Raw genomic sequence first — 18,458 nt, forward strand, 5'->3', positions numbered from 1 at the left:
CTGCACCACAGAGCCATTCTGAAGATGTTTCTTTAACCCTTTCTTAAAGATGCTGTAGGAGTTACTGTCTCCAAGTTTTAGATGGAGAGATTCCCAGAGTTTAGGGACTTGTATGGAGAAGATGTAGTCTCTGGTCAGTAGCTGGGGTTGTAAGATATGAAGAAAGGTGGTGTCTGGGTTTTTACAGCATAGAATATAGTTGTACTGTCGTATTTGGAGATGACTGGCAAAGTGGCTGAATCACTGTTCTCTAATGAGTCTGCAAAGGTGTGAAACTAGTAATAGGGCCACTTGTTTACTTGGGAGCTATTACATTTTTGACAGTGATGCTCTCATCTAGGAGACAAGGTTATGAATTTGCAGATTTTGCATGCTGTAACTTATAGTAAGTTGAGTTTTTTGGGGGGATAACACTGCATAAAGGAGGAGTCCATATTAAGATTGAGCCATCAGTACTCCTTTACCTATTTCAGTCATGCCGCCTGGTGAAACCTAGTGAGACATTTTCAAGGCCCAGAATAGAAGTGGGTTGATTTTATTTTCTCATTGCAATAGAAGGTAAGTTCTATGTCTAGCAAGAGGCCAATGTAGTAGAAAGATTTTACAGTTTCAGTGTGGCATTGATACATATCTGCCAGTTTGGTGGAACTGTTGAGAACTGCTAAGAAGCTGCAAATAGGATGGCCTTAGATTTTTTTTATTGAGTTTAGGATCACTCAGTGGTGTGAAAGACAAGTGTTACAAGTCAACTTCTAGCAGTTTTTAGTTGTGTTTGGAAAGGTACCCAATCTTTAGACAATCTATGTCATCTGCACAGAGAAGTACAGATATTAAGGGGAGGGCAGAACAAATGTTGTTAATAAAACATAGAGCAAAGGAACGGGATAGGACTGATCCTTGAGGTATATACCTTTTGTGATGGGCATAGAGCTGAGCAGAGATGAGCCTATCTTGACTTCTACTGTTCTTTTGGTTAGAAAGGTTTTGAATCAACCTATGGCCTTATTACTTATGCCTGTACATAAGAGAGTTTGAGAAAGTAAAGTGCAATTGAGTAAGTCAAATGCTTTATAACAACCAATAAAGACAGCACTTGTTAGTTCTCCTTTGCCAATGTTTAGGAGTATGTCATCTGTTAGGGTCCAGATTGTTCTAGTTGTGCTTCTCCATGTCTAGAATTCATGTTAGTTTAAGCACTGAAGTTTGCATTGGTCAGTAAGTAATGGGCTGAATCTAAGTTTTTCAAGCATCTAGTGAATGGAAATAGAATTGATATAGGTATAAAGTCTGATGCTGTTGTGGGATTTGGGATTTGGAGAAGTTGTTTGATTGTAGCAATTTTCTAAGCTGAAGACATTATGTTTTAGGACATGGAAAGGTTGAAATATGGTCAAATCTCCATTACTGGCCTCTCATCTAAGGTTATTGACTATGTGAATTCTTATTTCATACTCTCAGTCATAGGACAAAAAATATGGAAATATACATCCAAGCAACTCTAGCCACAGTAGTTCTACAAGGTCATCCAAGCAACTTTAACCACAGTAGTCCTACAAGGTCATCCAAGCAACTCTAACCACAGTAGTCCTACAAGGTTTCTATTCTAAGGTTACAGCTCTTTTCCTTATTCATGCATAACTTCACGTCCACCCTTAACAGTCTGCCAGCACTTCTTAATGACTTAGTAAAATGTGACCTTCAGTATCTTGACCAACCCCCCCCCCCCACCATGGACTAGCCATTATATCTTTCAAGAAACCCACTTATCATCTTCTGAACACAAGTAGATGGTGAGGGGCAGATGGACAATTGGTGTCCTTTCTTCTGTTGAAGAGGCCAGAAAGAGCAGATTGGCATTGCTGATATACTGTGGTTCTCTGTTGTTGGTTATGGATAGCCTGGTTGATTGACAGTATAGATATGCTGTGATACATGGAACATTTACTGGTACAAAAATAACTATAATCTTGAACCACCTTCCTCTGGTCTTACCAGAATAGAATTTAGGAAAATAATGCTAAATACAATTTTATTCTCTGAGAGAATAATTATATACCTGAAGGGATGAATGACGTTGCATCAAAACAGGATGTTAGCAAAAGTCCAAGAAAGAAAAACTAACTCTATTAGGTAGATATGTAGCCAATGATTTGGAAAGTCTCAGATTTTTAGATGTTGGTGACAAATCTTTTCCGTATTGTTTTTAACTTTCTGTACGGCAGAATGAGAAAAGCAGTCAGGCTTGACAGAGCCTATATATCGACAGAAGATAGCTCTGGATTCTATCAACAGAAACCCTACAAGCCATATTTTATAACCACTCCCTCTTCTAATTATGTGTAAAATTGACATACCAGGTCTAGTTAGATACAATCTGGAGGTTTCCTCTTTACTATTTAAGAACAACAACATTTGAAGAAAAATGCAAAGGGTTCTTACTCAAACTATTCCAGCAGTCACATTTATAAGGTTCACACTTGTTTGACCAGTGAGATCATATTAAATACACAGTGACAACTGCAGTAAAACAGTATTCTAGAAAAGACTGGAAATGTTCAAGGGCAAGATTCATGAGAGATTACAGAGATGTAAAAATAAAGAGCTAATGGGTTAAAAATAGAGGAGCATGTACTTGAGGACAAAAGGCTAGTAAATGAATTGTTAGACAAGAAATGGAATTTTTTAAAAGAGGGCTATAGGAGTTATTTTATTCCAGGACTACTCTTGATATCATAAAATTCTTGTAAAGCTATGACAACAGAGTGTCACCAATATTACAGACCATTTATACTTTATATCCACAGGACACAAAGTGACGCTATTGAGATACTAGACGAGTCCAGAAATTATTAGTCAACTGTGTATACCAGACCCATTTCTCCCTAAAAGGGAGTCTGAAATAAATTCTCTGTTAGAAAAGCTAGGCTTACCTTCTTTGCTGAAATTCAAGGCTGAGGACCTGATAGCTCCTGTGACAATAGAAGGATTGAAACATACTTTGACCATATACACACATAGGAGACGATGCCTGGTTCTGATGGTATCCCTCTAGTTTTTTCAAAGTGGATGGGAGAACCCCACTTATCCATTTTGCTTAACGGATATAATGAGGTCTTGTCATCTGTGAGAGTCCTGTATTCATGGAAAGTATCCATACTAGTACTAATTTTTAAGAAATGTAAATGATGGGGTCTGTCAGCTTCCTATAGACCAGTTCCAATTTTGAATCATGACTGTAAGTTATTTATGGTGATATTAACCAACAGACTTTCTAAATTCATAATGGTTTAAATAAACACAGATCATGAGAGAAAAATCGCTAATGACACAAAAGACAATCATAAAGCCTTCTTTAGCTATGTTAGAAACCTGGGTGGAAACTCCCAGATATGCTCAGAATTAGTCCAAAATAATAAAAAAATCACTGAACCCACAGACATTGCCAACATACTGGCAGACAGGTTCAGTGCAAATTTCTCCCCTCCCTTCCCCCCAAAAGGAGAAATATCTATCCCACCAGAGTCTAGCCTCCCAAACATCTTAGATGCCCAGGTGAGAGCTGCTCTCTCTAAAGCAAAAAACACAGCATCAATGGGACCGGACGGTGTCCCCGGCTGTGTGCTACACGAACTCAATGAGGAACTAAATCCACACATAAGGCTGCTGTTTAATCTTAGCCTTACTACAGGATACGTACCCAAAGAATGGCGTACGGCAACTGTGGTCCCACTCCACAAAGGCGGTACTTCTATGGACCCTGGAAATTACTGCCCCATAAGCTTGACGAGCCTTGTCTGCAAAGCTATGGAGAGGATCATAATGGAACTCATAAATAAAGACATTGGGGACCTACAGACACTGGATCCTACCCAATTTGGCTTTGTCAAGGGCAGATCCTGCCTCTTGAACTTGGTCGACTTTTTCGAAACAGTCACTAAGGCCATTGATGAGGGTAAGGCAGTTCACACAGCCTACCTTGACCTAGCAAAAGCATTCGACACAATACCCCACTCGGGCATCGTAGAAAAGCTCACCAGCTTAGATGTAAACCCATATGTCACAAGATGGGTTGCAAACTGGCTCAAGGACAGAACACACAGGGTTAGAGTTGCTGGTGCCATGTCAGACTCTAAGCCGGTCACGAAGCGGGGTCCCACAGGGCACACTCCTGTGGCCTCACTTGTTCAGCATTTATTTTTCTGAAGAGCAGGCAAACATAGGGGGATTGTGGCTGACAAAATTTGCAGATGACTGCAAACTGGGCACCATAATTGACACTCCATCAGACACAGACATCCTCCAGAAAGGTCTCATAGAAATGGATAACTGGTGCCAGAGCCATGGCCTTAAGCTAAATGCCAAAAAATGTATAGTCATACCCTTTGGGAAAAACAAGGTATTACCACATAGGTGGTAATCCATTAAACACGGAAGAAGTTATCAGGGACCTGGGGACCCAAGTTGACAGTAACCTCTCTTTGGCACTCACATTGCCAAAGTGGTTAGGAAGACCTTCTACATTGCCCACCTGATCATGAAGGGATTCACATCCAGATCAGGAGAGGTCATTGTACCCCTGTACTCTTCACTTATCAGACCAATGATTGAGTACAACACCCCATTCGAATGTACCTTACCCGACACCTGCAGCAGTTGGAAAGACCCCAAAAGTTCCTCACCAAAAGGATAAAGGGGCTCAAACATATGTCATACGATGCCCGACTGAAGAAACTCCAGCTCTATTCAGTCGCATACCGTCTGCTCAGAGGTGATCTGTGCCTGACATACAAGACCATGTCCAACCCGGAATTAATGGACATGCGCCACCTCAAAAATACAAATCCACCAGAGCCACGAGAGCAAGAGACTTAAACCTCAACACGGATATAAATAGGACGTGCTGGAGGGACAGATTCATCACCCAGAGACTCCCTACACTATGGAACAGAATCCCAGTCCATGTGAGGCAGAGCCCCTCACTGACTCTGTTCAAGAGAAATCTTGATGAGTGGATGGGAGATCGTAGGTTTACCCCGGGAATCATCTCTGTATCACTGCTGGACAGAGGCACAGCAAACTAATGGGTATAGTATTCTCATCCTAAGGGGTGGTGAAAGCCACACACACTCTGGCTAGGCTTATAAATGCCCTAGGGCAGATAGCCTAGTATGAATCTATGAACCTATGAACCTATGAACTGGCTTTATAGGCGGCAAGCAGGCCTTTGACAACATTAGGAGGGCTTCCCTGATTCTGAAGAGGGCAAAAATAGTGTACCTTTCATCACCTTAAATGTAGAAAAGGTATTTGAACAAAAGGAGTAGATTTTTCTAAGGAAAGTCTTAATGAAGTTTGCATATGGCATGAAATGTGTTGGCTTGATATTTTTAATTTATAAATAGTCTCAAGCTTATATTAAAAAAAAAACACTTTGAGCTGTCTCATCCTTTTCAACTTTCCAGAGGTACAAGGCAAGTATGTCCACTATCCCTGATTGTTGCACTATATAATAAGCCCGTAACTGGAACAGTTATAACTTAGACTTGACAGGTTTTAAATCAGACTAGTAAATGCACAAAATAACTCTTTCTGCTAATGACATATTAGTGCTCGTGGAAGATCTATGCAGAGATTTAGCTAAGCTATTTGAGATTCCAAAAACATGCTGAAAAGTCTCTCTTTATAACATTAATGTTGATACAACCCAGCCCTTGATTATAAACAATGTCTCCTCCCCTTACCCTCAACCCCATGAGATAAAAATTAAATTCCTGGCCCCTGGAAAGATAATTCTTTTAAATACTTAGGAGTATGGCTGTGCCAGATTTTTAAGTAGTTTATGTGTAAGACCTACAATATGTTTTTAGAGAGGATGAAATCACATTTAAAAAATAGAGGATACTCCCTCTTGACTTGGATTAGAAGATTGAGAGAGTATTTCACTTCATTATACCTCCCTACTCTTTAAGCATTCCCTCAGAATATACCAAAGAGTTTTCTGAAGGTTGACACAAATATATTAATTAACCTTATATGGGAAGAGTTGAAACCTAGAGTGTCATGGGAGAGGCACATACTATCTAAAGAATCCAGGTTTTCAGGATTGAGTTGGCTATTGTCATGCTGTTAATTTAAGGACATTCATGGTATTACAATTTATAGCCTATGATTCCAAATGAAGAAGTCTGGTAACTCAACACCCATCCATCTGGAACAGAGAAATTTTATCTAAAACTGTGGTCCCTCTTTATAGAGCACAGTAAAATGTCTCTCACATTTAGACATTTAGGGTCTTCACCTGGTAACTGGTTTAAATTGGATGATATGAAAACATGGAACATTATATTCTCTCTATTGACTATCTTGAGGTTGGTAGGAAAGAAAATTCATTCAAAAACTGTAAGAGAAAAGGGATAAACTTAAAGTTCAAGATTGGTCAAATTAGCAGCTGATACATTCAGACTCACATGGAGGCATCTCCACAATATTTTTACACACCTTCCAGGATCACACGTCTGTTTCTTCGGGTTCTTCTTTACTGTTGGAGATGCTTTGATTAGGAAAAAGACACATGGAAAATATTTTGGGGAGTGTTCCAAGGTGGAGTGTTTTAAAAGAGGTTTGTAAGGTCAGATGACTAGAGTATTCATGAGTGATATCGGGGTCTTAAGCAGGTTAGTGCTACTTGGTGCATGCTTAGAGATACCCCTGTCTTTTTCTGATAGGCAGTTACTATTTGTCCTCATGGCCGTAGTTCAGTTACTAGGAACTGGAAATCATACGAAGTGCCAGTCTTAATGGTAGTTACCTGTTTAATGGATGGGCTTCAGAAATGTCAGGGGGGCTAACAGGGAAGTAACTACATGTTCACCTACAGAAATTGAGTAAATGCATACAGTCTTAAAAAAGAACATAATAAAGCTAGATGCAGGTTGTGGTGAAAGTAGCGTGGAGCTATTGTCCTTCCTTACTCCCTGCTCAAAACTGATAGGTTAGCTCAACGTTCTCTTTAAGCTTATTATGATGGTCTCTACCCTTCCTTTATAATTTTATAGCAACAATTCCAAGAACTGTGAATTTGCCAATGCATCTGGTGTCTTTAAAATCAATTTTAATAGTATATAATGATATGTTATAAACTAAGATTAGTATTTTAATTTGATTTCGGCTGGATTTATAGTACAGGTTATTTAATTGTATCTGTTTGTTTCAATAAAGTTGTTGTAAATAAAAACTCAACATCACCTTCAAAATAAAGGTTTAATCAAACTTTCAGACTTTCCCTCAAAGAAACTTTTGTCCTTTAATTCAGTTAGATCAAAGTGAAGATACCTATAGCATTGCAACAGCTCTTTCCATGCTTCCTTTTCACAAGACAGGTCTGGGGTTTCCTTTGGAAAAAAGATCCATTTTAAGTGTGATAAATACCTAGCCCACCAACACGTTCTATTTATATCATCATTTTATACTGCACATAGACAACATCAGAAACTAAAGTCCCCATATGTCCATAATGTACTCATGAAAGATGCTTCTCACCTTCTGAATCCTCCCAGATGCAACAACTACACACAGAATATGACTGCCAGGGACATGAATCCACTACAATTTTCACGTACCACTTCAGTTCACAATCATGTCATCATGGACATCATTGTATAACTCCTAATAATGTAGTCTGACTCCCTGTTCAAGGCTTAATAGGTACTCACTAGGCTATTGATTTGTGAAGATCTAAAGAAGCCTAGCCTTACATTTGCCTGGTAGTTTTTAGCCCTTCAGCAGGCAAAACAAGGATATGTTGCAGTGGTGGCTGGTGACATCAAATCAAAGGGGGGCTGCAGGAGACAGCTGAATGGGTGGGGCCAACGGGAAGGGGTATGGCCAACTCAATAGGGTATGAGCTCTGCTCAGAACCACAAAAACTGGGACTTTAATTAAATATGCTACCCTGGGTGCCACACCATCATAGGTTCATAGGTTGGTACTAGGCTATCGGCCCTAGGGTCTATACAAGCCTAGCCATAACAATTCCCTGGCTATTACTTCCCACAGTATTTACTTCCCTGGACCCCTGTCTAGTAGGGTGACTGATGTGATCCCCGGGGTGAATTTCTTATCTCCCATCCAATCATAAAGGTTCTTTTTAAAGAGGGCCAAAGAGGCGCTCTGCTTGACATGTATGGGCAGTATATTCCAGAGTCTGGGGAGTCTCTGGGTCAGGAACCTATTCCTCCAGCATGTCTTGTTCATTGTGATGACAAGGTTTAGATCCCTGGAGTGTGTGCTTCTGAGGGATTGGGATTTCTTTAAGTGCAGCATGTCCAACAGCTCTGGGTTTGACATGGCCCTGTATGTTAAGCAGAGATCGCCTCTGAGTAAATGATATGCGACAGAGTATAGCTGGAGTTTTTTTAGACAGTCAGCATAGGACATCTGCTTTAGGCCTTTGATTCTTTTAGTGAGGTATTTCTGTGGCCTTTCCAGTTGTTGCAGATGTCTTGAGTGGTATATAGCAAATGGGGCATTGTATTCTATAATAGGTCTAATGAGGGATGAGTACAGTGGGACAATGACCTCCTTTTTTCCGGATGAAAAGCCCTTAAAGATGAGGTGTGCCACATTAAAGGATTTCCTGAATGTTGTGGCGATGTGGTTATTGAAGGTGAGACCACCGTCCACCTGAGTCCCTAAGTCTCTTATCACACTTTCGGTGTTTAGTGTACTGCCACCTATGTGGTAATTCATGGGTACATGTTTTTTCCCAAAAGGGATAACTATACATTTCTTGGCATTGAGCTTGAGCCCATGGCTCATAGGTTCATAAGTTCATAGCTAGGTACTAGGCTATTGGCCCAAGGGTCTACGTAAGCCTAGCCAACAAGGTTCCCTGGCTTACGCCACCCAAGAAAGTTATTTTCCTGTGCCACTGTCGAACAGAGACACAGAAGTGATCCCCGGGGTGTATTTCCTATTTCCCATCCACTCATCAAGATTTTTCTTGAAGAGTGCTAATGAAGAACTTTGCTTGACATAGATGGGTAGCCTGTTCCAGAGTATGGGAAGTCTCTGGGACAAGAATCTATCCCTCCAGCATGTCCTGTTTATTGTGGTGACAAGGTTTAGGTCCCTAGAGCATGTAGCTCGGAGGGATTGGGATTTCTTTAGGTGTAGGATGTGCAACAGCTCTGGGTTTGACATAGCTTTATATGTTAGGCAGAGATCACCTCTGAGTAGGTAATATGTGATGGAGTAAAGCTGGAGTTTTTTGAGACGGTCAGTGTAGGGCATTTGTTTGAGGCCCGATATCCACTTTATGAGGTACTTCTGTGGTCTTTCCAGCTGCTGCAGATGTCTTTTGAGGTACATTCCAAAAGGGGTGTTGTACTCTATAATGTCTCTAATGTGTGTCGAGTAGAGGGGAACAATGACCTCTTTTTTCCTGGATGAGAACCCTTTTATGATGAGGTGTGCCACGTAGAAGGACTTCCTGACTACTGTGGCAATGTGACTATTAAAGGAGAGACTACTGTCCACCTGGGTCCCAAGGTCTCTTATCACACATTCGATGTTAAGTTTTATTGCTGCCTATGTGGTAGTTCATGGGTACACAGTTTTTACCAAAGGGGATGACACTGCACTTTTTGGCAGTGAGCTTGAGGCCATGGATCTGACACCAGGCCTCTGTCTCAGTGAGGCCCTTCTGTAGGATGTCCACATCATTTGGGGACTTGACTATGGCTCCTAGTTTGCAGTCATCTGTGAACTTTGTTAGCCAGAGGCCTTCTATGTTAGCCTGTACTTCAGAGAAGTAGATACCAAACAGGAGAGGTCCCAGGACGGAACCCTGTGGTACTCTACTTGTCACTGCTTTGAGGTCAGATTTGGAGTCTGCAACTTTTACAGTGTGGGTTTTGTCAATGAGCCAGTTGGCAACCCATTTTGTGACATAGGGATTTATACCTAGTTTAGCGAGTTTAGCTATAATTCCAGAATGGGGGATGGTGTCAAAAGCCTTGGTGAGGTCAAGATAGGCTGTGTGAACCACCTTACCCTCCATCTACGGCTTTGGTGACTGCCTCAAAGAAGTTGATCAGGTTCAGGAGTCATGATCTACCTTTCAAAAACCCAAACTGGGTGGCATCCAGAGTTTGGAGGTTACCAATGTCTTTGATTATAAGTTCCATGATGATAAGTTCCATAGCCTTGCAGACCAGGCTTGTCAGGCTAATAGGCTGATAGTTCCTGGGATCAGTGATGATCTCTGGCACCAAGCATCTGTTTCTGTAAGGCCCTTTTGTAGAATATTCACATCATTTGGGGATTCAGTTATGGCTTCCAGTTTGCAGTCATCTGCAAACTTTTTTAGCCAGAGTCCCTTAGTGTTGGCCTGCTTCAGAGAAATAGATGTCAAACAAGAGTGGTCCAAGCACTGAACCCTGAGGAACTCCACTTGTCACTTGTCTGGAGCTGGATTTGGAGTTGGCTACTTTTACAGTGTGTGGGTTCTGTCAGTAAGCAAGTTGGCAACCCATCGAGTGACATAGGGATTAATGCCCAGCTTAGTACGTTTATCTATGATTACAGAGTGGGAGATGGTGTCAAAGGCCTTGGTGAGGTCCAGATAGGCTGTGTGGACCACCTTACCCTTGTCCACAGCTCTGGAGACTGATTCAAAGAAGTCAATCAGGTTCAGGAGATAAGATCGGCCCTTCACGAACCCAAACTGCATGGGGTCCAGTGTTTGAAGGTTGCCAATGTTTTTGTTTATAAGTTCCATGATAATACGTTCCATGGCCTTGCAGATCAGGCTCATCAGACTGATGGGGCAGTAGTTCCTGGGATCCAAGGTGGATCCCACTTGTGGAGTGGGATAACTGTAGCTGTGCACCACTCAGTGGGCATGAAGCCTGAGGTGAGGCTATGATTAAACATGACACTTAGGTAAGATGCCAGTTCATTTTGTAATTCATGTAGTACACAGCCTGGGATGTTATCTGGTCCCATGGATGATGTATTCTTAGCTTTGGAGAGTGCTTTTTTTACCTTTGTGGCCGTTATTACTAGAATTTGGCAATCTTTCGGTATTGAGATGGGCCCTTTAGGGGGTGAAGTTTGCACTGAATCGATCTGCCAGGATATTGGCAATATCCTTGGGATCAGTATATTTGATGCCATTCTGTTGTAGCTCAGAGCAGATCTGAGCATTGCCATTTAGATTCTTGACATAACTATAGGATGCCTTGTGGTTGACTTTGAAATCTTTGGCAATTTTATTTTCATAACTAGCTTTGGAGGATTTATGAGGGATCTCAGCTTCTTACTGTAGCTGGTAAAGGAGTGTTTTGCATCCTGGGATTTTCCTCTTTTCTGCAACAGTTTCTTCCACTTGTTGTAAAGTTTGTTTATGGCAGGGGACCACCAGATTGGCTTTGTTTTTTTGGAGGAGAGCTTCTTAGTTCTATTGGGGATGGCACAATTCATGCACAAGTGGATGTGCTCGTACAGTGCCTTAGTGTAGGATTCAGCAGTCGAACTTTCAGTTCCTGTCTGCATGAGTGTCATGAAGTTTGTCACTTCTGACTTGAGTAGCATGTGAATCATTATGAGAGTCCAATCAAGTAGAATGAATCATTACGAGAGTCCAGTCAAGAGAAAATGAAGTGTAGAAGAAAAAAATATTTCAATGCATTGGCTGCATGACAGCTTACTTAATATCTAGATGGAAACAAAAAGGTTGTGAGGCATGAAAAAATAAATTACTTTTTAAATATATTATTGGAATGCCAATCAAAATCAAGTATAAAAAACAAGCAGCACTCAACTCAAACCACGTCTCGTTGCACTGCAGTTCTAATTATAATTTATATTCAGCTTTATAAAAGTACCAAGTAACATGCTGAAAGTAGCAATCTCTATGATACTCCCACTTGTAAAAATGTTTTTTTTATCCAAAAAAGACCTGCTGCCTGACAACAACTATCTACTTGTTTCATGGGGAAAACATGATCAAAGTAAGAAATGAACAGCAAACAAAAAACAAGCTCAAGATAAATTGCTTAAAGGATTACTGCACAGGTGATGGACCACACATGATACAGTGGCATTCTGTTTAGTTTATGGGTAAAGCCTGCAAAGATGACTGCAAGTCTCCAACAAATGTAATGAACTTCTGAAAATACTGCAATCCTGTCCTTTATTACAAATACTGTCATATGCATTTCAATACCTAAGGCTTATATGTTATCTAGTTATGTAAATATTCTCTGCATGGCAACAACAAGAAGGCTTTTAATGTTGGTAATTCTTTAACAGTATGCTTATTAAAGCTTACTTGCATCTTACAATCTCAGACAGGCTTACCTGATGGTCATTAAAGCATTGCTCCTTAAACACAGAGCAACAGGCACTGCAACAACATGTATTTTCTGAATAATTAATAAATCAACAGTATAAAATATGACAGAAAACCAGAACATTCTACAAAATCAAGGACAGATGAAAAGCCACTCTAGTACTTGTGTCTACCTTGGATGGGGGGATACTCTGCACACTTACACTGCATAACTGCTCCTTGTCTTGCTTGGACACATCCAGAGTCACTACACAGGGGAGTGGGATGCAACAAGTATGTCACAATTCGAAATGTCTCTGGCTGACGGTGATGGTCCTGACACATTTGTTATACCTCTCAACTTCAAAGCAAGAAATCTGGACAAAGCCATAAACAGAAGTGGGACAAAGGCCCAAATATAAGGACAATTTTTAAATATTGCTCTTATAAACTTAGAAAGATAATAGAATAGTAGTTATTGCATTAGTGTGAGTTTTATGAAGAGTATGAAATCTGAAACTCAAATGTCTGTCATTATTTTCTAACTTCAATCTTTAATGTTTTACCACTAATTTGCTAGAAAACCACAATTTTATGAAAAACAGACCAAAAATGTGATGCAAAAATATAAAATAGCCACACAATACAGCTGGGAACCTGTCAAAGAAGGGCCACTTTTTTAATATTAGTACTGTTAAGTTGAGCAGCTGACAAAAAAGATAATCTACATACATTTCTGAAATAAAAGTAATGTATAACTCTGATCATTACAATTATTTATTATTTGTAAGCCCTCCACATTTTCTTCTAAAATTGCCATTTTGCGGAGGGATTATCAGGGGGAGAGAAACATTTTGAGCCAAAATCAGGGACAGTTGAGAGGTTTGGATATACCTAATTCTATAAAGTGATTTATTTGCACGTACCTCTCAATGTCTTAATGCAGGAAATCTGGACAAGGCCAAATATATTCGGGAACATACAAACAGTACTAAAAATTGCTCTTGTATAAACTTAGACAGTTGCTAGAATAACAGGTCTTGCTTTAACATGCATGTTTCTGATGGGTATGAAGTCTGAAACTCAATGTCTGTCATTATTTAGTGACAAATGTTATGAGGAACAAACCAAAAATATCAAGGGGTTGGGAGGGTGGCTTAATGGCTAAGGTGTTTGCCTTACAAACACAAGGTGCAGGGTTTAAGTCTTGCAAGGGATACTTGGCTAGGCTTGAAATGGCTCGCATGGGCAGTTAGCTTAGTACTAAACTATGAACCTATGAACTATACGAAGCAAAAGTCTATTCATTCTGCAAAATCTGGACAGTTGAGAGGTATAGTTCAGCCAGGGCTGTCTGAGTTTGCCACCCTTCCCCCTCACAAAACCATGGCCAAATGGAGCCTCCTCCCTGCAGCCATTCCAATGTCCCATTACTTGGCTATTTCACTCCATTTACCATAAACACTGTAATGTGCATACTGCTTTACTTCTACGATGATTAGAATTTCATTTAATAGTTTTATTTTACATTTTCCAGCACAAACACTAATAGACATCTGCTGAACAAAGCAATGCAGTCTCACAATGAAAATAGACTTAGCATTAAAACTTCTCTGACCTTGAAACTCACATTAATTGAAACAGCACTGAAACCCACATTCAAAGAAAATACATCTGGCCAGTTGCAGATAAAGATTAACTTTGGGATGTTTTCAAATCATAGGCCCCTTGCACATGAAACATACATGTATTCTTTGATACACCTTCCTGATTGTATTAAATTATATTCCTTGTATAATACAGTGCAGTTGTTAAAGGTCATTTTAAATTTATTGTTTTGAACATTTTTTCAAGTAAACAATGAAACAAAATGCATGCACCGATAATGACAAAACTACCCAATTCAGAACATTTCCATTATAAAAGTCTACTCAAACTTCTACAATCCACCAGTATCAGTAAATATGCACAATCTCTGTAGAAGTAAGTCATCTAAATAATTCCACATTAAAGAAATCTGTAACTAATGAAGGGGTTGCTGCTAGCAAACAACTTTATATTTCATTGTTTCATCTACAAATAAAGTGCGTGTTGCTCTTGAGGAATAAATTGCTTATATTACATTAAAAAATGATACACTAGTAATATTGCAATAGGGAATGGATAGCAAACTGATAACAGGCTCATAGTTACTAGGTATCTCCACCAAAGAAGACATTCTCAGGACTGCAGCATCCACCCCCTTTAAAAGTACAACACAGTACAATAATGCATCTATATACCGTGGGAGTAGAACCCACAGCCTTCTGCATCAAAAGCAAACACACTACCTGTTGTGCTATTAACAACACATGCAGACTCCATATAAGCAGTGCTAAACTTCTCTTCCCCTGAAGCTCTCAGCTCCTTGTAAAATCTACTTGATACTCAACTGTATATCTCAACTTTGCAGTACAAGAAATCTGGAAAAAGCCAAAATTTATAGGGAGGGGGCAAAAGCCTAAAAACCATGTACACATTTTAAGCTTTGCTTGCATAATCTTGGAAAGTTACCATCATGCATTTCATTGCCAACTCTTGAACCCAGGGTCATGTGTACTACAGTCAGAGTAACACACCACTAGGCCAAATCAGCTGCTTCCTAAAAGGCAGGAAGACTGAAACTTTAATAGCTATCATTTAGTGGATTCCATTCTCACCATAGCTCTCAGCCTCTTAGCACAAAACACCTGGATAAAGCCAATAATGGGGGAATACAGCCCCCAAACATATTCAGTGAATTCAGTTCCCACCATAGCTCTCAACCTCTTAGCCTAAAAAACTGGACAATGCCAATAATAGGGGAATACAGCCTCAAAAATAGGGACAAATTTCAAATAATGATCTTATAAACATAGAACATTGCTAGAATAAAGGTCTTGTGTTACCATGTACTTTCTGAAGAATATGAAGTCTGAAATACAAATGCCTGTCATTATTTAGTGAATTCAAAATCCAGAAAACCACAGATTTTATGAGGAACAGAACCGAACAAACATACGAGGCAAAAATCTGAATAGCTTTCACAAGTAGTGGTGGGTAGGGAATTCAAGCTCTTGCTACCTGCACCCAAGGTGCATGGTTTGAGCCTGAATTATTCTGTAGCCACTAGGTATATTTTCTGAGTTTCTCTCTAGTCACCAGGTATATTTAACAGGGGCATTTTATACACATACACACTCTACCTGAGTTTGTAGTCCGAGTCCGTCCCAGCAGCTTCAAACTCCCAGCCCCCGGGTGAGAGCATTTTTTTTTTTTTATATTTAGTTTTTTTTTTTTTTTTACAGCTGGATAGCTGCGGCTCAATAGCACAAGCCGTCCCTGTTATGTTGGGACATTTACTTGTTGCCCATATCCATGAGAGACATGAGTGCTATATGACAGTTGAACTTTAATGAGGGACATGAGTGTTATACGACAGTTGAACTTATCCCTAGGCAGTGCATATGCATCCATGAATGATAGATGATTGTTTGGTAGAGCATCATGGGGAATTTATACACTCTGTTCTCATGCCCTCTGTGCATATGCATCTTGCAGACTTGGATCTTCCTGAGTGATGACTTTCTATCTTGTCTACCCTCTATGCTGTTAACAATTTTATTAAATGAATAAGTAAACTTTGCAGCAAGACTACGAGACTGCAGTCACCATCACGTAAAAGACAGCAGATCTTTTCATATGAGTATCTGAGATTTAATTCGCTGTAGGTCATTAAAGTCATTGAATCTAACCAGTTAAACTTCAGAATGGAGTCCATCACTCCCTCCTACCCATACTTTGTATACATTTCATTGTTTCCTTTCTGATCACTTAACACTTCCCTTAATTTCCTAACCCTCTTTTACACAAGTTGCAGCTCACAAATCTCTATTTTCTATTAAAAATCATTGTCAGTACAATTATTTTACTGCGCTGTCAATGATTAAAAGATTTTGGGGAATTTCAATTTCCTTTGCAGTTATGTGACCAAGAAGTGAGTATATTAAAATAAGTATGGGGTGCAAGTGGGCTTACATCTTAAAAAAAAAAAAAAACAAAACAAACACAAAAAAAACACTTTCCCCCTGTGTTCCTCATCTGGTTGAAGTTTCCTCTACCATGTGTTATCCAAGTTAAGCGTTGACCAGTTGTAGCTTGAGCTCATGGATGGATGGGAAGGGTTCTGCTTCCTTATGCTACTAATATTTATGCAAATATGGTAATCTTGTGGTAGAATGTGAAAACATAGGAAAGTATCCAGATGAATTGGGAAGTGGTTCAGAATATGATATGCAGTAGTTAATTCTAAAAGCTGAAGTATGGAATTATATATTAATTATTAATTAATTGTGTGATACCCACATTGCCCTTCTCAGGATTGTAGGGCACGTAGAGTGCATCCTGACAACCTGTGGTTTAAAGGCAGAGAACCAATCCTGAATGGAATGCCAATCTGTCACAATACACACACACACACACACACACACACACACACACACACACACACACACACACACAAACATGCACGCACTCATGCACACATGCATGCTCACACACACACACACACACACACACACACACACACACACACACACACACACACACACACACACACACACACACACAAACATGCACGCACTCATGCACGCACGCATGCTCACACACACACACACACACACACACACATATGCATGCAAACACACACACCAGTATAAAGACACTCCCATGTTCACATACATACCTATGGTAATTGTAGTTTGGATAAGAACCTTAACCTGTTTCTTTTAAATTAAATACAGTTTGTATTTCTCATGTCCCAAAACATTTAAATCTCCCAGAAAAATAAATTAATATAACAATGAAATAAAGCAAGAACAGGGGAAAAAACTATAAAGTAAGAAACAAAAAAATCAGAAATTCTGACAAGAAAATATTAACAATAGGGGACTTTTACTGGACAGTGATGCAATTTATACCAGGTGTTAACATGTATCACATGTCACATAAATCATCTAAACTGCACAATAAAAAGAAATATTATGATAAAGTACTTAAATAACAAACATCTACAAATAATTTGCTTAGAGGTAACTTATCTGAGTCTTAAAGAAAATATAGGCTAAGCAATAAGCAAAGTTTCTGTAACTCATAAAAACACAGAAGTACTGTCTTCAAAAAATGGTTGTGGATAATGCAAGGATAATGAAAGAAAAAAAACACAACACCATAAGTTTCTTATAAAGACATATCAACAACAAAAAGGTTTTCCCTGTGCTAAGAAACTAGACAAATAAACGAAACATCACAAGTCATGGTGGATAGATAAAACTTAAACAAGCTTTGCTAAGTACTTTTGTCCTCAAAGTAAAAAACAAGTAAAAAGCATTATTTAAATATTACACCACTTAATTAATTCAAAACACATGACTTGATGCAAAATATTTTTAAAGTAAAAACAAATTAATTAAAATAAGTGACCTATTCAACATATGAGAATACAATACAAAAAAAAGTATTGTTTTAGCTGTCTCTTCCATCCTGACAAGTCAGCCATGGTCATACCTCCTTGCCCACAGTTGCAGTATTTCACTTCTTTCTCAAGCTACCTGGATCTTTCCTCACACTGTAAACAAATATCAGTTGTGCAGTGGCTTCTACCCAAACTCTTCCCAAAGGCACCTTAGCAAAGGGAAAGCAAGCAAAAAGAAAAACACTTAAGCTGCATTTCCCACTTATCCTACCGAATTGTGCTTAGTGTCCTACACACGTCTACTTTTTCTTTTTTATAACTATGTTAAAGCAGGCGGTATCTCCATGGCTGATCTTTCCTTGATTCTTCCTTTCAAAACACTTCTATCTCAATAGGTACATTCCATTTAGGGTGAGCCTACCCAACTAAAGTGGAGGAACAACATACACTGCTTTACTGTCATGCCATCATTAGCACTGTCTCATTTCTCCAAATTCATAGTTCTGAACAACTCATGCATTAGTATCTACCCTTTCTGAGCTCACTGCTTGACACAGCATTGACTGATCAACTCCCAAGAGAGTGAGAGTTATATCCACTGTCTTGGAGCATTCAGATATTCTTTTCTATATT

The sequence above is a fragment of the Protopterus annectens genome, chromosome 2.part1, assembly GCF_019279795.1.
Source record: "Protopterus annectens isolate FY-2018-M chromosome 2.part1, PAN1.0, whole genome shotgun sequence".
Taxonomy (NCBI): domain Eukaryota; kingdom Metazoa; phylum Chordata; order Ceratodontiformes; family Protopteridae; genus Protopterus; species Protopterus annectens.